The 24,794-nt window shown below is 40.7% G+C and overlaps 1 long non-coding RNA gene across 3 annotated transcripts in view; it reads right to left on the bottom strand.

Moving 5' to 3' along the window:
- LOC110348027 (uncharacterized) overlaps positions 1–24,794 on the bottom strand; it is a 133,857-nt gene that overhangs the window by 99,865 nt on the left and 9,198 nt on the right. The window contains exons 1-4 of one of the 3 annotated variants that reach the window (XR_015449387.1): positions 14,013–14,581; positions 13,367–13,482; positions 10,040–11,938; positions 8,743–8,815 (exon numbers count right to left, since the gene is read on the bottom strand). This is a non-coding gene — a long non-coding RNA (uncharacterized LOC110348027). Of the gene's footprint in view, positions 1–8,742; positions 8,816–10,039; positions 11,939–13,366; positions 13,483–14,012; positions 14,582–24,794 lie in introns of those variants that run through there. The other 2 variants (XR_015449386.1, XR_015449388.1) reach the window with 2 other exon arrangements.

Genomic DNA, 24,794 nt, shown 5'->3' with positions numbered 1-24,794 from the left:
CTGCTTTTTAATGAGATATTTAACTCCTCACAATGAAGTAAAATGACTGTTTGGGACATAATGTATTATTTCATTAGCACAATCTATTTAAAACAAACATTATTTCTTGTGGCTAGCTGTTTTCTGTTACCAGCTTAAGGTTGACTTAGAACAGAAGTATATCAAGTAACAAAAAGCAATTGTATTTGAATATACTTGGTGCAATGAATGATCTGAAAATGAAATTGAGAAAACAACTCCATTTATAACATCCAAAAGAATAAAATACTTAGGAATAAATTTAACAAAACTAGTGCCAAACTGTACCATTCAAACTAAAAAAAAAAAAATTATTCAAAGAAATTTTAAAAGACATATACACTCATTAATTAAACTTATGGGTACCATACCAATAGTTCCTGGATTGATATACAAATTCAATAAAAATCTCGTAAAAATCCCAGATGGCTTTGTTGCAGAAATTTACAGACTGATCTTAGTATGGAAATGCAAGGAACCCAGAATAACTGAAACAATTTCAACAGAAGAGGAACAAAGTTGGAGGAGTCATACTTCCTGGTTTCAAAACTTACTACATAGTTAACAGTCACCAAGACCATGTGGTACCCACATAAACCTGGCCATATAGGTCACTGGACGAGACTCAAGACTCTAGAAATACTCATCTTTATTATTAAATGACTTTCAACAGACTATTAAGATAACTCCATGGAGAAAGAATATTTCAATAAATTGTGCTGGGGCAACTAAATATGCATATGTAAAATAATTATGTTGGACCTCTACCATATACAAAAATTATACCATATATACAAATTAACTGAGGATGGGCTAAGATGTAAATCTAAGAAGTAACATCATAAAACTCTTAGAAGAAAACAAGTATAATCTCATGACATTAACTCAAGCAGTATGTTTTTAGCTATAGCACAAAAAGAAAAAGCAACAAAAGAAAAAAATAGATAAACTGGAATTCATCAAAATCAAGAACTTTGCTTTTCTGTGTTGTCACACAAGCAGCACACAGAATGAAAGTATTTTCAACACATATATCTAATAAAGGTCTTGTATCTAGAGCATATAAGGATCTTTTATTTACTCAACAATAAAAAGAAAAACCATTCAATTTTTAAATGGGTAAATGATTTAAGTAAGCATTTCTCCAAAGAGAATATTAAAAGATCAATAAGTACATGAAAAGTTGCTTAACATAATTAGCCATTCGTGAAATGTAAACCAAATCCACAGTGGCATACTTCTTCATACCTACCCTTCATACCTCATCATACCTTTATTCTCAAAAAGAGATTAAGTGTTGGTGAGAGTACAGAGAAATTTAAAACCTTACATGCTGCTGGTGGGAATGTAAAAGAGCACAGCTGCTTTGGAAAACTGTCTAACTATTCCTCAGAAGTTTGAACATCAAGTTATCTTATGATCTACAATTCTACTCTTAGATGTATACCAAGAGAATTGAAAACCTATGCTCACATAAACTCGACTGCACCAACAGCAGCATTATTCACAATAGACAAAAACTGGAAACATTCCAAATGGATATCAGTTGATGAATGGACATATAATATGTAGGACAGCCACACAATGGAATATTATTCAACAATAAAGAGAATGAAGTACTCATATATGCTACCATATGGATGAACCTTGAAAACATATGCTAGAAAAAGAAGACAGTCACAAAAGACCACATATTGTCTGATTGTATTTGTATTCAATGTCTAGGATTGGAAAATCTGTAGAGACAGAAAGTAGATTAGTGGTTGTATGAGCTTGAGGTTAAGGGTGGCTGGGACGAAATGAGAGCGACTGTTAATGGCTATGGGGTTTGTATGTGGGGTTGGGAAGGTTGTAAATGTTCTAAAATTGTGATGGTTACCCAACCTTATTAACACACTAAAACCATACATTTTAAGTGGATGAATTGTATGGTGTGTGAATTATATCTTAAAACTTTTATGCTAAAAAAGTAATCAAAGACAATACCAGGAAATATCAGTGTTCCTATCATGGATGCTTAAGTTGAAAGTTGATTTATCCATCTCGCTTTTAGGTATAATCTTTGGGTAATAACACTAGATAAAAATCTCTTCTTTGGGGCCTTTAATTTAAGAAACACCAATTAAGAACTTCAATAAACCATTCCAATCGTAACAACTCCCAGAATCAACAGTCTTGCCCAACCTCATGTTATATGTTAGGCTAATGATTAATTAATTGCCCTTGAGGAAAGTAGATGAATATAATTACTGTGCTTCTTATTTTTCTGAGTATCTTTCTTTTTATTCTAAAACTGACTCTGGTATTAACATACTGTGTCTCTGTTCCACTGGTTCCATCTCAAACTTAGTTCTTTATTGCACCAAACAGAAGTCTCACGTTTTAATTTAAGACAAGAGTGACACTGTACAAAATGAGTTAACATCTCTCTGCTTTCATTTCTCCTCTTGTTATCTCTAAATCAAGATCACCTGATCCTATCAACTTCCTGAGAAACTGTGATAAATGAGCTCATACACAGAAGGAAAAGTACTGTGCAATAGCAATAGCATTATATTTTTTTAAAAGTGTTGTAATTTTGATTACTACTTTCAGTATTGCCAAACCCAGAAGGTCTTTTCCTTCTTTCCATTAGTGCTTTTAAGTGCCTTAATTTGAGGTTATTAACTGTTCTTTGCCCGATTCCTTGCCTTATTATCAGAAGATTTTAATATACCCCAGCCTTATTATCAGAAGATTTTAATATACCCCAGCCTTCTAAAGGTCTGAAACAAATAACCGGAGAACATGAAGAAAGAGGCTACAAAGATAACTTCTTTTCCTGGTGAAAGCAGCTCCCAGAGCAGATAAAAGGGAGAAGAGAGGGAAGATAGAAACAAGTATGGGACTTTCTAGCTGGGCTGTGTCAGTTTCTTTCTCTCCTACCCACCATATTTAGATGGTGGCCTGCATTCAGGTTATGGTTTGATAGTAGATTGTCTCAAAAGGCTCTTCTAGAAAGTTCTGGCTGAGATATCCCTCCATGTAGAAAGATTCAATATGAGTAATGGAATAATTATACACTATTTTAAGGCAATAAGAGCTTGTCACACTATAAGATAGGCTTTCACCCAGACTATTTTAATTTGTGCCTTTTTCACATTTTTGGGTTGATGGGATTCTAGTTTCCTTAAGATAGTGAAATTTTGGCTTTAAATGAAATTCCATTTCAGCACAATGATTATTGGGCACTATATAAAGTACTGTGGGCATTAAGAAAATGACTCAATGGGCCAGAGATTTAGTTCAGTGGTTCTGCTGCCTGCCTCACAAGTGTAAGGTCCCGAGTTCGATTTCCAGTACCAAAAAAGAAAGAAAGAAAGAAAATGACTCAAATACAACATTCAAGGATCTAAGCATCCAATAAGGGGCTAACAGGCACAAATAACTTTGATACACTACAGCATAAGTATCTGTCAGCATCGTTATTTCCCTGATGATTTCCCAAAGCTTTCCTTCCATTTTTGATATTCTTCACAGCTCCTAAGAATTTGAATAAAATGCAAAATTAAAGACAGCCACATGAGACCTTCTACTCACTGTCTTCATCATTTCCTCCAGTTTCCTCACCCAGTTAAAACCACATTCAAGCACACCAATGTTTTAGCATTTGAATCTCTTCAATACATCATATCCTCTAAAAGAACAATGAAAGCCAAAAAACCAGAGGGAGCTTCAACAAGGAAGTCGAAGACTGATGAAAACAATTCTTTATGGTCTGAAAGATCCAGATGTTTAACTGGAGTTCCTCGACATTTGGAGTTTTTCTTTATACAGCACTTCCAAAAACATATGTAATACCAACACTTTTAAATTTGCCTACATTACACATGTAAATATTGGAGACACAGATAAATGCAAAAGTCCAACTCCTTTTCTACATATACCACAGATAAATGGAACACTCTCAGATCAAACAATGATGTTCCTCTGTCACAGACATGCAAAAAATATTTTCTTTTAGAAGACGTCTTAGTTACTTTTCTCATTGCTGAAACAAAATACCCGACAACCAAAGTTAAAGGAGGAAAGGTTTATTTCAGTTCACAGTTTGTAGCGGTTCAGCTGGCCCCAAGGCAAGGCGGCATAGCACAGGGGCATCACTGAGGAGAAACAGTCCAGGCAAGGCAGACAGAAGGCAGCAAAGCAGCAGTAGCAAGCCTGCCTCCTTTCTGTCCATTTATATTCCACCCGGGCTACAGCCTATTGATTAGTGTCCCCCATACCCATGGTGGAGCTTCCATTATCTATACCCTAATGCAAGTATCACAACCTTAATCCACATTCACACAACCTAATCCAGCCATCTTCGAAACTCCCCATCTATGGCCATAAGACACTTTGGAGGGACATCTAGATACAAGCCATAACAGAAGATGATTACAAAAACTCTTAATACTTTGCCTGTACATATCATCTATTTTCAGCATATGTTATATCAATTATATGTTCTCATTTCCCTGTATTACTTCAACTATTTACCCTAGTATCAGTCCCAGTCTTTATTAAACCTGAAAGTTTAGTCTTCGATAGGACAACTAGATGAAGCTCATGAGGTAAGTTTGTGCAGCAAATCTATTGAACTTTTAAAATGTTTTTAGTGGTACTAACATGGCAAAGATCTCTGATCTTGTTTGAATTCACCTGTATCTCATAGCAGGATGACTCTGCCCCAAGAAATCTTACTGAAGTTCATATTCAGAACCCCAAAGTAAATATGGATTTTTTTTTTTTTTTTTTTTTTTTTGTACTGAGGACTGAGGATCAAACTCAGGACCTTGCTTGGGAGGCAGGCGGTGGAACCACTGAGCTAAATCCCTGGCCCCAGTAAATATGTAGTTCTTTTCTAAGAGCAGCCATTAAAGGACATAGGGAAAGCCCTGCTTACATGATATAATCTCAGGGACATACCAAGGCACAGGACCATCAAAGTCCAGACTAGGGAGCTGTGTTCTGTTCACCTGACTACAGCTGGATTTGGGCCAATCCGCAGTTTGGCTGGTGACCTGTGACCTGTCCTGACGAAACTACTGGCCTTTGATATGGAGATACTTAATGAGTCCTTGTCTTGGAAATTTAAACTGAAAAATAGTGAGAAGAGAATAAGCTCCTCACAGTTTCTTGTGTCTGTAATAGAAATGGAAGCATTTATAACATAGCAGCAATTAAATGAATCAGTTTCAGAGAATTTAGAGACTGGCACTAACAAGCACACAATAAATGCATTGCTATCGTCATTTTGAGTACTTGTCTCTTCTTCAAAAAGCTTCTCTGAGAATACATGTACCATAACACATGTGCAGTAAGCTAAAAACTGAAAGGAACAAAGAATAACTAACCCAATCAGATATAAAAGGAAAAGTTAAGTCCACTTTAATAAAAAGTGGAATTCATACAGAAAGAAGTAGGCACAATTTGTTCCTGAAAGTAACACAAGTATGTGGGATTTTGGTGCATGATAAAGGTGGTATTACAAATTAATGAAGAAAAGATATAATATTATTAAGTTATTAATACTATTTTAGGAACAACTTGTGAGCCATTTGGAAAAATAAAATAGAATCATTAACTTGTCTCTTACATCAAATAAAATCCTGGGTGAGTCAAAGATTTAAATCTAAAGCATGAGAGAAGTAGAAGAAAAACATGCATGAATAGTTTTGAAATAGTGCGAGATGTGTTGCTTAGAAGAAAAAACACCAGCACTAAAAAATGCTAGTTGAGAGGCACTGGGAATTTAGCTCAGTTGTTCTGCCGCCTGCCTTGCAAGTGCAAGGATCTGAGTTAGATTCCCGGTACCAAAAAGAAAAATGCTGGTTGTATTCACCTAAAAATTAATAGCCAATATTTAAGGTGAAAACTCATGAAATTAAAGGGAAAATAGCAAATTTAGAGAAATATTAGCAATACAAATAAAAATTTAAAGACTAATTTTCATAAAACACAGAGAGCTCCTTAAAAGTCACTATTAAAAGAGCTGGTCTTTTAATAGAAAAATGGGAAAAGACACACAAATCACTAATAAATATATATAAATAATCTCTTTATAACCAAATAAATATATTTTTCTCATTTCTTTTTATTTATTATTTTTAAAATGTGTACTGGAGATCAAATATAGAACCTTCTCACTGAGCTACAGCATCAGTCTTTTTTACTTTTTATTTTGAGACAGTTTCTAAGTCACTAACTTGTGTAAGCTGAACTTGAACTTGAGATCCTCCTGCCTCCCAGAGTGGTGCGGTTACGGATGTGCTCCACCATACCTGGCTATAAATGTATATTTGAAGAGACAATTAAATACTACTTTACCACTACTAAATTAACCACGTCTAAATGATAACAACTGGTGTGGAAGCAGCTCGATTCGGTGTCTGTAGGAGTATAGATTGGTTGCACTGGTTTTGGAAGGCAATTTGATAATACATTTTGAAGTAGCAATGCGCACTGTTTTTTTAACCTTCAATTTTTTGAAATACCTAAAGTTCTGTGTGTTTCTTGGCTAGGATGAGAATGATGCACCTCTCTCTCTTCCCACAATGACAAAAACCTGACAGTCTGCTCCACCTGACTGTGGAAAACACACTGCACACTTCAGCACCTCCGGGTATTGGTCACACAGTCCCCTCAGCCAGGGATGCCACACTTTTGTCAAAAGCCTGCAGAGTCCCAAGGCTCAGCACAAGGCCTGGCTCTCCGTGAATGCCCCTCTCCTCTCCAACATATGTACCCAGTCCACACTGCAGCCACACCTACAGGGCACAGGGACTATCCATGCACACCGTGTGGAATATTCAGTAAAATACTCCTGGGACAAGCAGCATCCTAGGGATTAGGCCAAGCAACTAACGCCTTAGTGATCACTAGGTTAGCTTTTCTTTTCTTTTCTTTTTGACTTCAAAAAGGTGAAAAGTAGACACCTCATCCTAGAGCCTCCCCTGATCACCCTGTCTTGTTAGTTTTCCTCCTTTCCCCAGCTCCCACTTCCACAGCTTATGTGTCAGGGACTGTAAGAAACAATACAGTTCAAGGCCTGCTGTGTGCTAGACTAGGAACCACACAAGCAGGACTTTGTCTGTTTTCCCTGCCCTACTCTGGACACCTGGACAGGTACCTGCATGCAGATGGGATTCGGAGGTGAATCAGAGTGTGCTGTGGGCCATGGGCCATGGGCCTAAAACCAGAGGTAGGAGGATACCAATTCCACCTCCTTCCAATCTCACCTTATTTTCTCTCCTTGTAATCTTTCTCAGATTCTTGGACCCACTAAGATCTTTCCCAGCTGAAGCTTCTTTTAATCTTTACAGTCCAGTTGAAACATTTCCCATTTTTCTCTCTCCCTTGTTTGTTCCTTCCATAATGGTCATCAAAATTCATGGTCATTTATTTTATTCCTTCATTAAAATATTCATTTCATTAGAGTTGGGCCCATGTAACCTTTCAACCTATGCCTGGCACATAATAGGTACTCAGTTTTAAAAAAAAGTTTTAGAGAATATTGCTGAAGGATACTCTGCTTCACAGTTTTGATTAAGGTCTGCTGAATTCCTGGGTCAAACCAGAAAATGGAAAATCCCTCCCCAGAAATACTCACAGGCTTATACCTTGCACAGCTGCATTCAGTCTAGAAAGTTTCCTTGTCTCTACCCTCAGCATAAATGAGACTTGTGCGTCACATTAGGGGTCACTCTGTATTCCAGCTGTGACTGTTCTATCCACCATTGGCTGAATATTTGAACTCGTGGGGAAAATATTCTTTGAGAATGTTTAGAAGATGCTCTCAGGCAATCTTTCACATGATCTGCATTTCGTACTGATATTGAAGACCTTACTAATTGGGGATATGGCATCAGTAGTAATTCATCTGCCATTTTCACAAACCTAAAAATTTAGCTTCCTGAAGAAATAGTTTCCACTAGCAGGTAAACAGAATTCTTTACATCCTAGTCCCATATTCTGAAACTTTTCCATTCCCACACTTAGCTTGCCTTTTCAAAGTAAAATTATAAGTTAAGATTTTTACTTCTATTGATTCCGTCTAATACCAATATAATTTTCTCCAGAGTTAATGGTTCAGTCCTTCCCTGGGTACATGGCTCACATGACAATACCTTTGCATACACCTGGCACACAGTTGATATTCACTAATTCTTTTTTCTTTTTTTTTTTTGGTACTGGGGATCAAACTTGGGACCTTGTGCTTGTGAGGCAGGCGCCGGAACCACTGAGCTAAATCACCGGCCCGTTCACTAATTCTTTAATAAAGGAAGTACTGCTATTTACCAGTCAGTTTTTTATGAGGAAATTTAACAAACAATGTCACTTTTATGATTTTGTCAGTAACGCATTCTTTTCTGGGTAATAATATTTGCCAGTAAATTACAAAGTCCTTTCATTTTATTATTTTTAATGGGCTTTCATTTGCATTTAGTTGCCTTTTAATAATGCATTTTCTCTTCAGTTTGGAAATAAATGGTTCCACATTCTTGCTTCTGTTCAGTGAAGGTTCTTTTTAATGGCAGTGGCAGCCCAAATTTATAATCATGCATGGCCTGCCTGTGCACGCTTAAGTAGATGCATTTGCAGAATTCAACCCATAGAGGTCAGAATTAACAAACTAGAAGTGGCCTCTAGAGTTTCAGTCTTCAACTCAAGAGCCCGCAGCTCTGGAGAGTAACCTCTCACCTTTTATAAGCAAATTGGGTTTTTCTTCAAAGGATTTTTTCACTTCTCTTCATCTGGTGTTATAGGAGTACGTCTGGATGACAAAAGGAAGACAATGTCAAAATCATTGTGAGTGAGTAGGCTAATGAGCCTTTTGTATATTGCACAGAAATGTTCCTGACTTGACAATTTAGATAACTATTTTAGTCTTTCCTAATCTTTTATCAAAAATGTTCTTTACTGATTTTCCAACATAGACCAAATAGGCTCTATATTCACACTGACATAATGTATTTTTTAGAAATAAATTATTACAATATGTGTATTTTTAAAATTGTAATTGACAAAAGCTCTTCAGAAAAATCATTTTCACAGAAATACATTTATATCTGACCTCAGCTCCAGATTATAGCAGAGGCCAAAAAAAAAAAATGAGAATTTCTTACTGTTTAAAATGTTTAGGGATTTTAAACTTCAGCTTAACACTCTTTCAGTACTCTGGGAGGATTGTCCCAGAGTTTCTTGCAGCCTGGTTAATGTCACTTTGCCCTACGGAAGCTCATAGAAAGGCAAAAGACAATGAGCATGTGTGACAAACAAGCCTGAGCACCAGCACTAACCCAGCTTTCATCGGAGTCCTTAGTACACTGCAGACATTGCAGACACCTCAAACTATCTATCCCCTTCTGTGTTCTGCTCTTGAGATCCAGTTTCCCATTCTTCTCCTCCTTCCTGTTTCTCATTGTCATTTGGATTCCTCCTCTTATGGTAAACAAACTTCATCATTATCCTTAACTTACCCAAGAAGCTTCCCCCCCGGACCCTCCTTCCATAGAGGCATACTCCACTGTCCCTGGGAGGCCAGCTCTCTGCAGACCTCTCGGGGAGAAGCTGTCCCACATTTTCAAGCTCTGCTGGCGTGCACTGCACGAAGCCAGGATTACCTGCTATTGCTTCCACACCAATTCTTCTTCCTTCAGTCCCTCATTGTCATTTGTACCTCTGACCTCACTCCACATGTGTCACCACTTCCCTCTGGAAGAATACACTCTCCTTACATGAGCTGCCTCCTCACAGTACATTGACCTTTCATGACCACAATTTGAGTTGAATGACTTTTCTGAATGGCCCCATCTCTGAAATCTAGACTCCAATAGCCATTCGCCCTTGCCACACCCTATTCCAGATGACAGTGCAGCCACAGCTCAACCAGATGGGTAGCTCCAGTTCTGAACCCCAGCCATCCAACCTATTTTGTGCTCCTTCACTCTTTTCCACACTAGACTCTGTTCAGTCAGTTCAGTGCTTTGGCTCTCACCTCCTTAGTGTCTCAAATTCCTCACCTACGTGGACTGCTTCTCTCAGCTCTTCCTTCTTCTGTTTTCACATTACAAATTCTTGCAGCAGGTCCTTCTCTACACCCGTGGCTTTCACTGCTACTAAAAAGCTGGGGATTCCCGAATCTCATCTCTAGCTAGATCTTTCCTCCAAATTCCAGAGCCTCATAGCTGAGTGTCTATTGGACATTGCCGTGAGCAACTTCAAACTCAGCTTGTCAAAACTGAATTACTCATCCCTCCCCCACTGTGGGACTGGGAAATGTGATCCTCCTCCGATATCTTTCATCTTCCTGAGTGGTGCCTCATCTACTTAGTCCTTCAAACTGAAAACCAAGAGTCATTCTTGATCCTCCCCATTTTCAATCACCAAGTTCAGGCAGTTGCCCTCATTCCTGTCTATGGACTGCTCCGTGCCATTCAAATGGACCCGATTCACTTCTTACTTGAATGTGCTGTCAGTTAGGAGTCTTTGGTTGTGAACAGAAACTAGTTCTGGCTAATTTGTGTTATATATATGTACATGGGTATGTATATGTGGTCAGAAGACTAGAAGGATACTGGTTGGTTTCCCAATTCTGAAGAAAAGCCAACTGGATCTTTGGGAGCCAGTGGCTTGTGGAGGTAGGGAACTTTCTAAGGTAGACCATAAGCCAATGATCCTGAGCCCCTGTGTCCCTCCTAACTAATCTCCCTGGTTCAACCCCTCCCACAGCACTTTGATAATTCCCAAATCTCTTATTCTATAGCAGCCAATAATCTCTTTTTCTAAAACAGAAATCCAATTATATCTCTCTTCTGCTTAAAATTCCTCAATGCCTCATCAGAGCTTTCTGAATAAAATCCCTTGAGCACTGATAAATTGCCTTCTTTTGGCTTTATCCATGACAACTCTGCCTTCCCTCCCTCCACCTCATTCCCTGTCCCTGGGTCATATGTAACTACATTCAGTTCCCTGCATGTCAAAGAATCCCTCAAGTTCTGTATCAGTAACAGTGGCCCTGGCAGAAATCTCACCTGAGATGGTTCAAATGAAGAACTCCTGAATGAAAGAACCCCTTCCAGAGCTGCAGGAAGGGTTAAGTGATTTAACAATGGAAGATGGAGCATCCACAGACCAAAAGTGGTGGGAAGCCATTACCGTTCTAGAACTGAAAAGACATGAGGGGAAAACAATACCAGAGCCCAAGAAGATCTGGTGTCATGGAGGGCACAGTCAACCATTTGAATTGGCATTGTTGCAAGAACAGCTAATATCACGGATTAGGATGCCCACCTATACCTCTAGCTTGCCTAGTCTGTTTTGGTTTGTTTGTTTGTTTGGTACCTGGGATCAAACTCAGGACCTTGCGCTTTCGAGGCAGGTACCGGAACCACTGAGCTAAATCCCCAGCCCAAAATGCTTGGCCTTTTTTTTTTTTTTTTTTGGTACCAGGGATCGAACTCAGGACCTTGCACTTGTGCAGCAGGCGGTGAAACCACTGAGCTAAATCCCCGGCCCTTTGCCTAGTCTGTTTTGTATGATGTTTCATGGTGGAATTTTTCACACAGTTGTACTGGTTGGTTCACTCGTCTGGCTTCTACATAAGCCTACAAGCTTCCCAAGGACAAAGACCTTCCCAGCCTCAGCACCCCAAAGCATATACAGCATCGTCTCAGGCACAGACAGCATTCAACAAATATCGGCCGAATTAACAAAAAATAAACTTTCACATTTTTCAAGGTAGAGCCTGAAATTAATGGTTTATAAGCAACATAAGAAAAGTGAAGTGAGCATTTTCTGTAGGATTTGGGAAACACTTATTGAAATATGATGGCTTCCACTGTGTTCGTCTCCTTCTGTCTCCAGGATTAGATATCCTCTCTCAGAAGAAATCATTCTGAAATTAAAATGGAGACAACATTGGCTTTCCATAGAAACAATTAGCAAGAACCCCACATTAATATAAAGCAGAAGGTGAGGCAGAGCATCTGTCTTCTCTGATGCAAAAAAGTAAGACTCCATGAGTATTAGTGAGATTCCCAAAACAGGAAGAAAATGATTGGGGCAAACAGAGGGGAAAATCAACCTTAACTAAAAGTGAACAGGCCTTTCTGGGCCCTAAAATTAGTGCATAGATGTGACAGTGAGATGTCCCATGAGAAAAAAATAAGTAGCTCAGATCTCTGAGGGTAAACCTAAGTCAAGACTTAATGGCTCAGAGAGAAGATATAGAAAGTAGCTAGCTGTTAGACTTGCAAAGTTTGACTGTGACATGATTAATTATCTTTAAAGATGTACAACTCTGGACACTGCATAAGTGCATCAACAATCAATATCTGATCATCTCTGGAATACAGACAAGGCTGAGCTTGTGACCCACCAGGTCCAAATACTGGCCAGCCCCTGGACCAATGAGAATTCACTAAGATATAAGAAATGTTAGAATAGGCTGCTGGCTCCTAGAATACCCAATATCAATTTAGTCTCTACTTTGAACTTTTATAATCTACTCTCAAACAGTAGGTTTTCTTATGAAAAATTCAGAGTCATAGTTCAAGATCAAAACTTAAAGTAGAATCCCTTTGATGAGATAACTTCTGTGACCCTGCATTTCCTCCTCTGCAAAGTGGAGATGATAATACTCACTCTGCCAGATTTGCATCTGTCATGACAACCAAATGTATGACAACACACTCTGTAAACACAGAAATGACAGGCGATCCAAGCTTCCAGTGATCAGTCTGCTGCCTGCAGCTTTAGCTCAAAAAAGAGCTGCACACTTAGTGTCGATCCCTCATTTTCTTTTTCAATCAGAACAAAAGGTTCAAATTTCTGGTCAGTGTAATAAAATGAAAAATGGTTCAGAGCAGCAGGAAAATTTCAGGCAACCTAAAGCAGGGGAAGTCTCAAGTCAGGCCAGGAGGGAAACTTGGAAAAACTGAGACAGGGAAAGGAAGAGTAAAACAAATATGCAGCTTAAAAAGAAAAAAGAACCACAAAGCTCAGCGAACTTTGGCTCCTTTTCCAGAGGCAACACTCCATCCCCAAGTTCAACGGCCCTGCCAAGAGGGAGGAGAGTTTCACAAAGAAAAGCATCTTTTGTGGCAGTGGGGGTGGCAAGGAGTGGGGGCTGTGTATCTGACGATCAAGGGAAGACAAATCACTTGCACTGAGTCTGAGTAAGAATGAAAGAAACAATAAGAGGAAAAAGGCTAAGAGCCTGAACCTGGGCTAAACTAAATTCCGTCAAACATGATTGAATATACACAATGCCGAGAGCAAAAGCAGAGGCTCACAGTCACACATGGCCAGAACCCAGGCTCACCAGAGACACCAATACACTAACGTGCTCATGCGCGAGCTTGCCTGGTGGGGCTGGACGAAGGGATGTGGACTGGGGGCTGGCGGCGCTGCAGAACTGGCAATGCCAAATCCAAAGCCCTGGAGGGAGAAGCACAAATGAAACATGAGCAAAAACCAAACAACTCTAAGCACACAGTGCAACTCCCAGTTCTACCATTTAAAAGTCTAAGACTGTCCGGTAATTCACTTTCTCTATAAAACATGGTTGATAATGCCTTGGCTGCTGTAAGAATCAAGAGTATGTCATGAATGGAAAAGAGGTTAATAAATGATTGCTGTTTGATATAAAATTTCCACAAAGCCCAGATCCCCTCCTGCTGAACACGTCCAGGGCTTAGAGCAGACCTGGTCCAGGCCTCTGTTCTGGTCACCCACAGAGCCCACTAGGTTCCTTCTAGCTAGCCTGAGCCACAGTGAGAGCAGGACTCTGACCAATCCTGTGCTTTTCTCCTCTTCCCCTCTTTTATAAGCATCCTGCCCAGCAATAGCAAAATACAAATCCTCCAGGCTCCTGAGCACCCTACCTACCGTCTCCAACTGAAGGTCATCAGCTCCCTGCTTCCCTGGAAGTGGTGTTCCTCATGGAAACCACACAACACCACCCCTACCTTTGAGTGTTAGATGCTGTTCCTTCCTCCTGCTAGAGCAGCCACATGTGCTTGCCTTGGCAAGGATGGCAGGGATGGTGACAGCAAGAGGACTTTTCTGCACTGGTCTACATAGCACCTCAGGCCCACAGGGAACTTTGGAGACACTCTGGAAGCTCCCTTGGGTGCACCAAGGAAGCTGGGATGTTAGGTGGAGCCTCGGAGGAGGCCAAGTCCTGTCCTGTGTTCCCTCCCTACCCACTTGAGTTGCAGCCCTTGCCTTCTGCATTCCATCTGCCCACCCTGGCAAGGCTCCCAGTCTCTGGCCTCCTGTGACCCCAGTGCACCAATATGTCACCCTCTACCTTCAGCTTTCCTTGGCCTCCTGTTCTCCCACTTTACTAGCTCAAATAGGAGCCCAGGACTCCAATAAACTCAGTGATGCAGAGCTCATTTGTTTTCTTTCCTTCTTCATCTTTCTTCTTTGGAAAAAAAATTTTTTTTCACTCTATGCCCACCATCCTGTTTGGCAACACAGTGTTTATAAAATTTGCTCAATGACAAGTTTACTCCTGGCTCCATGTTGCTGATTCCCCTGGGACAGAGATGTTTAGGTACTAAGAGAAAAGAGAGACTTGAGACCACTTCATAGATGAATGTCTCTTGCATGTCACAATTTTCAACATCCTTTTATGAATATATTATTATTTTTATGGGAGCCTCACAGCCACCATATTAAGCAAGTTGTTCAGATTAAATATTCACCAAGATCAAATACCTTGCCCATCAAATATCGAATTGATTAAAGATGGCCCTGGAGCCTGAGCTCACTCCTGGGAGCCTGAGCTCACACATGTGGGCTATTCATTCGACTCGGGCCCTTTCCCCACTACCCCTGAGTGGAAATGCTCATGTGCTTCAGACTCTCCTTCTGATGTGGCCTGTGCTGACCACTCTCTTTTATTTTATTTTATTATTTTTAAAATTATTTTTGGTACCGGAGATCGAACTCAGGACCTTGCACTTGCCCAGCAGGTGTGGTGCCACTGAGCTAAATCCCTGGCCCTGATCACTCTATTTTAAATCACACACACACACACACACACACACACACACACACACCCCTACCCTTGGCATTTCTTATTCTCCCCTTATCCTGTTTTACCTTGTCTTCCTTTTCCATCACACTGAACACTTTCTAACCTAGGGCATAATTTACTTGTATGTTACTTTTCTTTCTTGTTTTTAGTTTCCTCCAGCTAGTACATAAGCCTCACCAGGTGGAAATCTTTATATCATTAGCTGCTATAGCCCCAGCACCTGGAACAGTATCTGACCTGTTGCAATACTCCATAAACACTTGCAGAGTAAAAGAATGAGCGGATGAATTTGCATTGGGTTTTGGATGTCCCTGATCTACCAGCCTCCCAGGAACCCACTCCATCAACATCTTTCCAGAACCCTCTGCAATACCTGCTCTGACCTCAGCACCTCTGCCATCATGTAGGCCTTTTTCAAAGTCCTTTTTGCCTGTACCCAAGCCTGGCTTTTTGGCTTGAACCTCACTTGCCTGCAGTCCTCTCACGAAGAGCCAGCTTAAGGTCCCATCCAGAGTGGCCCCTTCTCTGACCACCCAGTCTACATTGTAGCATCCTGACTGTTCCACTGTTTTCCTTTTCTAGACCTTCCCTCCATTATTTTCTACAAAGCACATAGCACACAGGACAGTTATTCAATGAATGTCAGAAGAAGAGAAGGAAAGCTAGAGAACTGAAGGAATGGGAGGCATCAAGAAGATCTGAATTGGGGGCCGGGGATTTAGCTCAGTGGTTTTGCCACCTGCTGCACAAGTGCAAGGACCCAAGTTTGATCCCCGGTACCAAAAAAAAAAAAAAAAGGAAGATCTGGATTGGGCTGGGGATTTAGCTCAGTGGCACTGTGCCTGCCTCACAAGCGCAAGGTCCTGAGTTTGATCCCTGGTACCCACCCACCCCAAAATCTGGATTTCCCCTTTTTTACTCCAGAAAAAGATGTATCTGATCATGAGACCTGGGTATGGGGGGTGGGGATCAGTAGGAAACAGGAATGTCTAACATCACATTCAACCCTGTTGATTAGGGATTCACAATGGTTAATGCAACATTCATTCTATGGACACAAGACAATAAGCAGAAAGCTAACTTTTCCGGACCAAAGGATGATAGCATTGTCTTCCAGATTTTCCTAGTAAAGCCAATTATGCCCATCTAATAACAGAAAATGCAAATATCTTTCCCTCACATGCAGAATGACAAACTTGCTCCAGCCCTTACTAAATGCCAACAGTCCACTAAAGGCTTAAATGCATTCCTTTGTCTACCTCGCTCCATAACCACATAATGGAGCTCTCCTTGCTCCCCTGTTGTACAGGAAGAGCCTATCCAGTATGCAGTGGAATGTGGATTAGAGATCAAGCAGACTGGTTCCAAAGCCTGCAGGCCTTACCTCCACATTTATTGCTTCTCTTCACAGCATAATGGACCAGTTCTATATAGTTCACTTGAAGGAGATAACCCAGCACTTCTGTGCTCAGATTTGACCTATGACTAATTTTCAAAGGTGACCCTGCAGTTGTCGGTAAAAGTGAGGTCCTAATTCACAACAGTTAGTAGAGATATTTTTAAATGGGGGTGCTGAGGGTGTCACTTAGTAGTAGAGCACTTGGCTAGCATGCATGAGGCCCTGGGTTCCATCCTCAGTCCTGGGGGAAAAAAAGATTGCCAATAACTGCCTATGTGTGGGAAAGGTAAACAGTATGTATTCCTATCTTGTGAACAATGAGAAAAGCCTCAAAATTTCAGCAATGCAAGGGCTCATCAGGTGCGCTCTCTGCTTTGGGGTCTTCCTGATCCACCTGCTATAAAGAAAGTTCTGTAACTGAAGACCCTTTTCCTTAGGAAGGGGTTTTTCCATTGAAAATATCTCTCATTTGCTTCTCCTTTTCAAAAATAAGACTTTATTCAGGTCTATCCTGTTCTCCTTCACAGGGAAAGCGCCTTTGAATGGAAGCTTAAGTACCACCCGCAGCACTTTGGTGCCTGCACCAAGGAGAGGGTGAGGCAGGGAGGGATGCAGCCTTCTGAACACAGTCACAGCAGTCTCATTGTGGGAGGAATTCTTTGAGACTCCACTGTTCTCTCTAAAATCATGATCTTCCACAAAGTGGACACTGTCCAATTCTGTCCTTTTCTACAGATCTGGACAGTATCCAAAACAGGAAGCTGTAAAAGTACAGTCATGCCACCATCTGTAATTGAGTCAGCGAGGGTACCTGTTAAGAACTCAGAGTGCTAGGCCCCCTCTCACATCTATAGCTAGGATCTGCATATCCCCCCAAATCTTCATGTTGGAAACAACCCCCAGGTAATATAGGAGATAGGCCATCACAAAGCTGGCTGGGGAAAGACGCAGGACCTGCTAATCACAAGATCCCAGGGCAACACCAGGACCCATATGCAGAACTTCTCTGGAGCTCCCACAAGCTGTGGACAGCATAAAAGAAGACCGGATGCCTCGGGGAGCTGCTATCGTGAGTTCCCGCAATAGACTGCTGCATTTCTCAGATGTGGCATGTGCTTTTCTTTTTGCTTTTACCCTCTTTTTCTCTTTCTTCAGCCCAAATTTGCTCCCCAGAGCTGGTTTCTTCCACACCTACTCCCCCTGCACATTTCAAATAAACTTTTTGGCATCATTTTTGGCTTGTCTCATCCAGTTCTTCCAGGCAAGAAGGACCTGGAAAACTTATGATTGGCAAGCCATTTCTAAAAGACTACCCAATAACACAAGGTCATATGTTAATAGTATTGGAGAGATAGGATCCTTAGTGTTTGTTTGTTTGAGACGGCACCTTACTATGTAGTTCAGGCTGGCCCTGAACTCACTGTGTTGCCCCAGCTGGCCTCAAACTCATGGCAGTCTTCTGTCTCAGCCTCCCGAGTGCTGGGATTATAGTATGTACCATGGTCTCTGCTGAGAGATGGGACCTTTTGAAGGCAGTTGAGACACCAGGGCTCTCCCCTTATGAAGTGACTGATCCACTCATATAGGAATGGATTAATGGGTTCTGACAAGAGCAGCTTTGTGGTAAAAGAGAGCTCTCTCTGGCTTGCTTGCATCCCTTTTGCTATGGGATGTCCTGAACTACCTTGAGACAGAAGAGACTCTCCACCAGCAAGAAAGCCCTCACCAAATGCAGCCCACAGCTTTGGAGCCCCCAGCCTCCAGGGCCATGAGTAGACTTTTATTCTTTATAAAATATCCAGCCTGTGAAAGTGAGTTATAGTAACACTAAGTGGCCTAAGATGCCTTCTAAATCAGATTCTCTGGAAATAGAATCTGGGTAGGATCTTTCAGATTTACAGGATCCTGAGGCATATTAGGGTTTGGGAATCACTGGATTTGAAAATTAAAGATTTTTGACTCTTTCAGAAAACTGTGGCTCAGGTGAGATCACAAACACTTTGGTAGGGATTTTTTTTTTCTCAAGCACCCTCCTGACATTATGTTACCAACTAGGCACCCAGGGAACTGCAGATCCACTACAGAACAAAAGGTCTGTTCACAGAACTGTGGCAACCAACTCACTTAGATGCCTCTGCCTTGCTAATAATGCTGGCTGCTGCTTAATGAGAGTTTGCACTGAACAAAAGGAGCAGAGATGGGGTGTGCAGGTGAATCTGCAATTGCCATGGAAACAGTAGCCATTATCTCTAGATAGGATCCCCTCTAGGGCAGTCCTGCTATTTGGTATTAAGTCTGTTTCTGCTTGCTTCAGTTTAGAAATCCTGCTTTGCTAGAGCATGATTCTCAGGGTTTATAAATGTGTACCCAAAAAAGAAGTAAATAGGGCATTGTGTTTTCCTACCATTCTGTTTTCTTCTCTTACATCTTTCAAAAGCATCCTGGAATAATCCAAACAGGAAGAAAATTCTTCTCATCTCTGCACAAATTTCACATTGCCTCTCATGTGTAGGGAAACAGGAGGAGTTGGATTTGGGGTTGAAATAATTCACCTGCCTTCCTCCTTCCCCTTCCTAATTAGTAAAACTTCATCTGCCCCAGGATTTTAATTAAGTTAAAATGTTAACACATTGTTTATTTTACACTGAGTCTGGGGAAAATTTTTAAAAGGCCAAATATAATGGAAACAATGCTGCCTTTCTGTTCCAAAACCTGTATGTTAACTTTCAGCATACTGTGCAAAGTAACACTGTATCTTATGTTAGGAATGAAGCATTTTTTTTTCTTTGCCTAAAAATGGTAAAATAACAGCAGCAAGGAGCATACGTGTTTATCCCATAGGAGACAAGGCTCAGTGGGCCATGTCCTTAGCAAGGGAATTTTCCACATTCCAGATCAGGCCTTCATCCTTCCAGGCTTAGGAGCCCCAGCCTCCCTGAGAGAATTAACCTCCCCAGGTGCAGACAAACATCCACTAATTTCCAAACAGAATGCCAGATTTCTCATTTCCAATAAGAAGTACTTCTCACAGGAATATGCACCCTCATCTATTGTAGGACCAGCCCTTTCTCTCTGTTGGTGAACTTACAGGAGAAGCCAAATAATACAGTGGTCAAAATGATATAGGAGGAAAAGATGTAACTCCCAATCCTGCTAGATATCCAAACCTCGAGTTTGTGTTCTCTAAAATGGAAGGATGAATGCTAGGAACAGCTGAAGTTGAGAGTAGGAAGAATTTATTGAGGGAGAGACAGCTCCTGCCTGAGGACAGGAGGGGACACCCGGAAAGTGGGTGTTTCATAGGTCAAAGCCATGAGGTGAGGTGGGTTCAAGGTGGGACAAAACTATAGTCAACTAGTAAGACTGCAGATAGGTAAGTTAATTAGATATCTTGTAGGCAGGCAGGGCCAGCCCAGAAGGAGCCAACATAGAGGACAATCAAGACACAGTCACTGAAGGCCAGCATTGGAAATGGAGAGAAACTACCACACCCATGTAGGAAGAACAGCAGTGACTGATATTCTAAACAGGTATCAATCACCTGGCTGAGGGACAAAGACCTTCCAAGAAAGATCCCTGACCCACCCCTTTCCACCAAAAATCCTTGCTCATTCCTTGTATGCTTGCTACATTACTTGTTTCCCCATTGGATGCCCATCTAATCAATATTACCTAAGCAACTATACTTGTCATAATCTTATTGGTTTTTCATAGTTTTGTCCACCTTGTCATTTCTCATTGGATCAATATTACCTAAGTGACTGTACTTGTAATCTTACTAGTTGACTACAGCTTTGTCCCACCTTGAACCCGCCTCACCCCGTGGCTTTGTTCCATAAAATACCTTTGAGAAGTTGGGTGAATGGTCAAACCATTTTCTGGTCTCCCTTCTGTCTCTCTTAGACAGAAGCTTTCTTTCTCTCAATAAATTTTTCCCACTCTTAACCTCCATTGTTCCTAGAATTCATTCTTCAATTTTAGAGAACACGAACTTGTTTCAGATATCTAGTAGGTTTGGGAGTTACATCCCTTCCCCCTATATCAGTAAGATTACAAGTAATAGTCCCTTAGGTAATACTGATCCAATGAGAAATCACAAGGTGGACATGAGGTGGGACAAAACTATGATCAACCAATAAGATTATGACAAGTATAGTCGCTTAGGTAATACTGATTAAATAGGAATCCAATGGGAAAGCAAGCCATGTAGCAAGCTTACACGGAATGGATTAGGGATCTTTCCTGGAAGAGGTGGGTTAAGGCCTTGGTCCCCTACCCAGGTGATGGATACATATTTAGAATATCAATCACTGCTATTCGTTCCCAGGGGAAGTTCATGGGTATAGTAGTTTCTCTTTTACAATGCTAGTCTTCAGTGAATGTGTCTTGATTGTCCTCCATGTTGGCTCCTCCTGGGCTAAGTCTAACTGCCTATAAGATATATAATTAACTTACTTATCTACAATAAAAATGCCATTTTGTTCATATATGTTTAAAAAAACCCATTACTACAAGGAATGGAATACTGAAAGCTGTTTTAATGGATCCATAAGGAAGGAGTAGAATACTGAAGGCTCTTAGAACAGATTCATTTCCGTAGGCAAAACTGTAGAGGAAGTCAGGTAATAATCAGAGATTGCCTAGAGAGCAGGAAATCAGAAGAAAGAGATTTCTTAGATAAATCCAGTGCCTAATGGCACCAGGCAGAGATAGCCTGACGCCTCCACTTACATCCTAGGATTGACCTGCCCAGCCAGCTGGAGGGGTTTATGCCCTCCCTAGACAACTCTGTGGAAAGCTCTGCCAACTTATCTGGTGGCTCCATTTTCTGCATTTCCAAGCTGATCAGCAATTCTTACATTATTTCTTTAGCTGTATTTAGTATCAGTCAGGTTGCTATCTTGTTAGCTGAGGATCATTTTATCTTGCATCTTCCATGTTCTGTATTCTGTTCTGTACCATTTTGCATTAGGTTTATGGTTTAACTCTGAGCCAATCATCTTATTTCAATTTCTTAAAACCATTTTTTCTGATGCTTCCAATACATGGCCAATATATCCAAGTACAGCATTTTATTACTTCTGATTTATGAGGAACTCCGTCTTGTTTTGAGAAGACAGGAACAAATTCCTGCTTCATCTCCTCCTTAGCATGGATTTAGTTTGGATCAAACCAAGAGCTAGGCTGAGCTACCTTCAGCTGTCATTGCTAAGGCATCACTAGTTGCTTTACAGTTGCTGACCTCTTTGTTGTGCTTGTTTGCCTTCTCTGGTCGTCATTCACCCACCACCAATGGTCCATTAAGTGAATACTTAGGTCTTAAACTGAAAGAGCTGGGGCCAGATGAGGGAATGGGGGTAGTGAGATTAAAGCAGGGGCTGAGCCAGGGAGTACAGATAGGAACCGCTAGGGCTAGTCTGTGGGGACACAGAAAAGAGGCCAGTTAGATCATTTTTACCTCAATGTTTGTATTCGTGGGACTGAGCATCAACTGCATGAACATTCCTAATTCTATTCATAATTTATTCATTTTCAAGAAAATTCCAGCAAAGCAGAAGGAAAAGGAGAACAAAGACTTTCCAAAATTCCTAGGGGTCCTTTGCTGTCTTTGGGAACCAGGGACTCAAGTTTCTTTGAAAGCTTTAGCCTGGAACAGAGCTATGACCAGAAGTAAAGGAAACAACAGCGTTAAAAAACCAGGGCTTCTCACTCCCCAGATTCCAAGGAGATGAGACAGGAGGTGCAAAAGGAGCCAGTCTCCAACCTCACCTGCTCTGAGACCCTTTCTTCTCAAGCACATGGGTCTCACCTTGAGAAGCAGCTCCTGCAGCTGTTGCAGAAGGGCCTTTGTCGGTGATAGAGTTATCTACCAGACAAAATGGTCCCAACAGTCCTACAATCTAAAATGGCCCCCGTTCCTAAAATGGCTCCCGCTTATGGAAATCAGCCACTTCAGAAAAGTGAAACCTACCCCCTCTTGAGAAGCAAAACCTAACTTGTTGCTCCACCCTGCTACCCACGTGATGCTCTCCTTCCAATCACCTGGCATCCAGTTGCTCAACTCTCAAAATGCCCCCCCCCCCCCCGCCGGGCAGCACCACCCTATATAAACCTCACCCCAGTTAGTCTCGTCCTCTCTCGCCCTTGTTCAAAGCAACCTGACAGCTGTTTCCCCAATAAACCCTTGCCTTGGGTGCTCCTGTTTCTGCTCATTTTCTTTCAGTCGGGGACTCTGTAAGGCAAGGGTGTGCCCAGCATCAACATTCACCTTCTGAGGAGGTGGGTTCTGGATCAGCCATCCCTCTCTCTGAGGGATATTAAGAGGAACTGAGTAGGTATTTTCTGAACCATTATTAAATGTCTAGGGTAGTAGGAAGTAAGAAAAAGTTGAAAATACTAGGAAATGTTTTGTCATTTGAATGCACTAGAGTTTTGTTTGTTATTTGCTTGTTTGTTGTACTGAGGATTGAACCCAGCGCCTTCACACTGAGCTACATCTGTAGCCTTTTTTAAGTTTTATTTTGAGACAGGATTTTGTTAAATTGCCTAGGCCAGGGCTTGAACTTGAATCCTTCTGTCTCAGCCACTCAAAGTGCTGGGATTACAGGCATGTATTACTAAGCTATGGTTTTACTTATTTTTTTATTTTTTAATAATTTTTTTGGTAGCAGGGATTGAACTCAGGACTTTGCACTTGCGAGGCAGGCAGCAGAACCACTGAGCTAAATCCCTAGCCCTTCTTTTTTAAAAAGAACCATAGAATCATTGAAGCTACCAGTTCTACATTGCCTGGGGGGGGGGTGTTTATACACATATAAATTTTGGGATTAAAAAGGCCCAGATATTAGTATATACCGTGAAACAACATCCAATAAAGGTAGCAAGTGGTACAGATTTCTGAATATGAGATTAATTCTTGTGAAATGCCTATCTAAACAATAGTAGAGGCCCAATATACAGGTAAATCCTTCTTTAAAGAAATAATTATACCATTAAATCCATTCCTACATCTACACACTCTAGTTGTGAAATATTTCCTACTGCAAATCCACATTCAAAATTTAAAGAATGTCTTCAATTCTGTTAAAAGAATAAAAGTAGTTTTAGGCTCATAAATTTGAAATAATAAGCATCAGTACATGAAAAAATCTCAAGGTATACACTTTATTTTCACTCTTGAACTACTTGAGCCATCTAGTATGCATGAACAAATGGGCAAAAGCTAAGGTTTCTAGTTGAATGGTGGTGCCCTCAATGAAATAGTTTTAATTCAGTTGCTTGGGAGGATGCGTAGTCAGCCAGCCCATGCCCCTCTGACCCAAGAGCTAAGCCTATCAGCCCACAAGCCCTCTTGTACTGCTCCACACAGACTTGCAACCTAAAGAGCCATTACATTACTGCAGAAGGAAGCCATACTAGACCTTCAGGGGCTCCTTCCTACATATGAGCAGACAATTTAGGGTTGCCAGGCATAGGAAAAGAACCAGCAATAAGAAAGGATCAAGACAAATAATCAGAAAAAAACTGAAACAATTTGGGGAACAAAGCAATTTTAATTATAATTAAAATACCCCAAGAGAGGGTAGATCTATAAACCAAGGTTAACATGCTACTAAAAAAGAACAGAAAACAGAATCATTAGAAAGTATTAGTTACTAAGTAAAAAGTGGAAAGGTTGGGCCAGGGATATAGCTCCAAGGCACCATGCGCCTACCTGGCAAGTGCAAGGTCCTGAGTTTGATCCTGGGTACCAAAAAAAAAACAACATAAAAAGGAAAAGTCAAGTCAAGAAAATTTCTTAGACCTTTAGAAGATCCAAACATCTTTTTAAAAATCCAAAATGGCAAAAGAAGTTGTTGAGCTCAAACAAAACAGCTGTATGCATTGTAACAAATTGAACAGACAGACACACACATAAGGCAACTTGTTTATAAACCAGAGTGCACTCAGATGTATTTGGCCAAGTTGAATTATAATAACCCTTTTATAATTTTTAGGTTTGTAACTATAAATAAGACTAGTCAGAACTTCGTAGGTCAATTAACAGAGATCTCTTGTAATAAGAATCAAAAGGAGTAAAAACCTTTTATACCTGTGAAAGCAAAAACAGTTTTAAGATGGGCCCTAAATTGACAGTTTATCTGACTGGAATGCCCAGCTATACAGGCTTTTTATTGTTGTTTTTATAGCCACAATTGTTTGACAGCCACATGTAATTGTTCCCTCTAAAGGGACAGACTGTTAAAGGTAATTTTAACTGTCTCTATGGGGGTGCACTAAGGCCAGGTTTGGGTGTAGAAAGAG

The sequence above is a fragment of the Heterocephalus glaber genome, unplaced genomic scaffold (assembly GCF_053883595.1).
Source record: "Heterocephalus glaber isolate CG9 unplaced genomic scaffold, H.glaber_assembly_v1.0 deba00000676, whole genome shotgun sequence".
Classification (NCBI taxonomy): Eukaryota; Metazoa; Chordata; class Mammalia; order Rodentia; family Bathyergidae; genus Heterocephalus; species Heterocephalus glaber.
The sequence above is the reverse complement of the archived record's forward strand: the minus strand, read 5'-3'. Positions and strand labels throughout refer to the sequence as shown.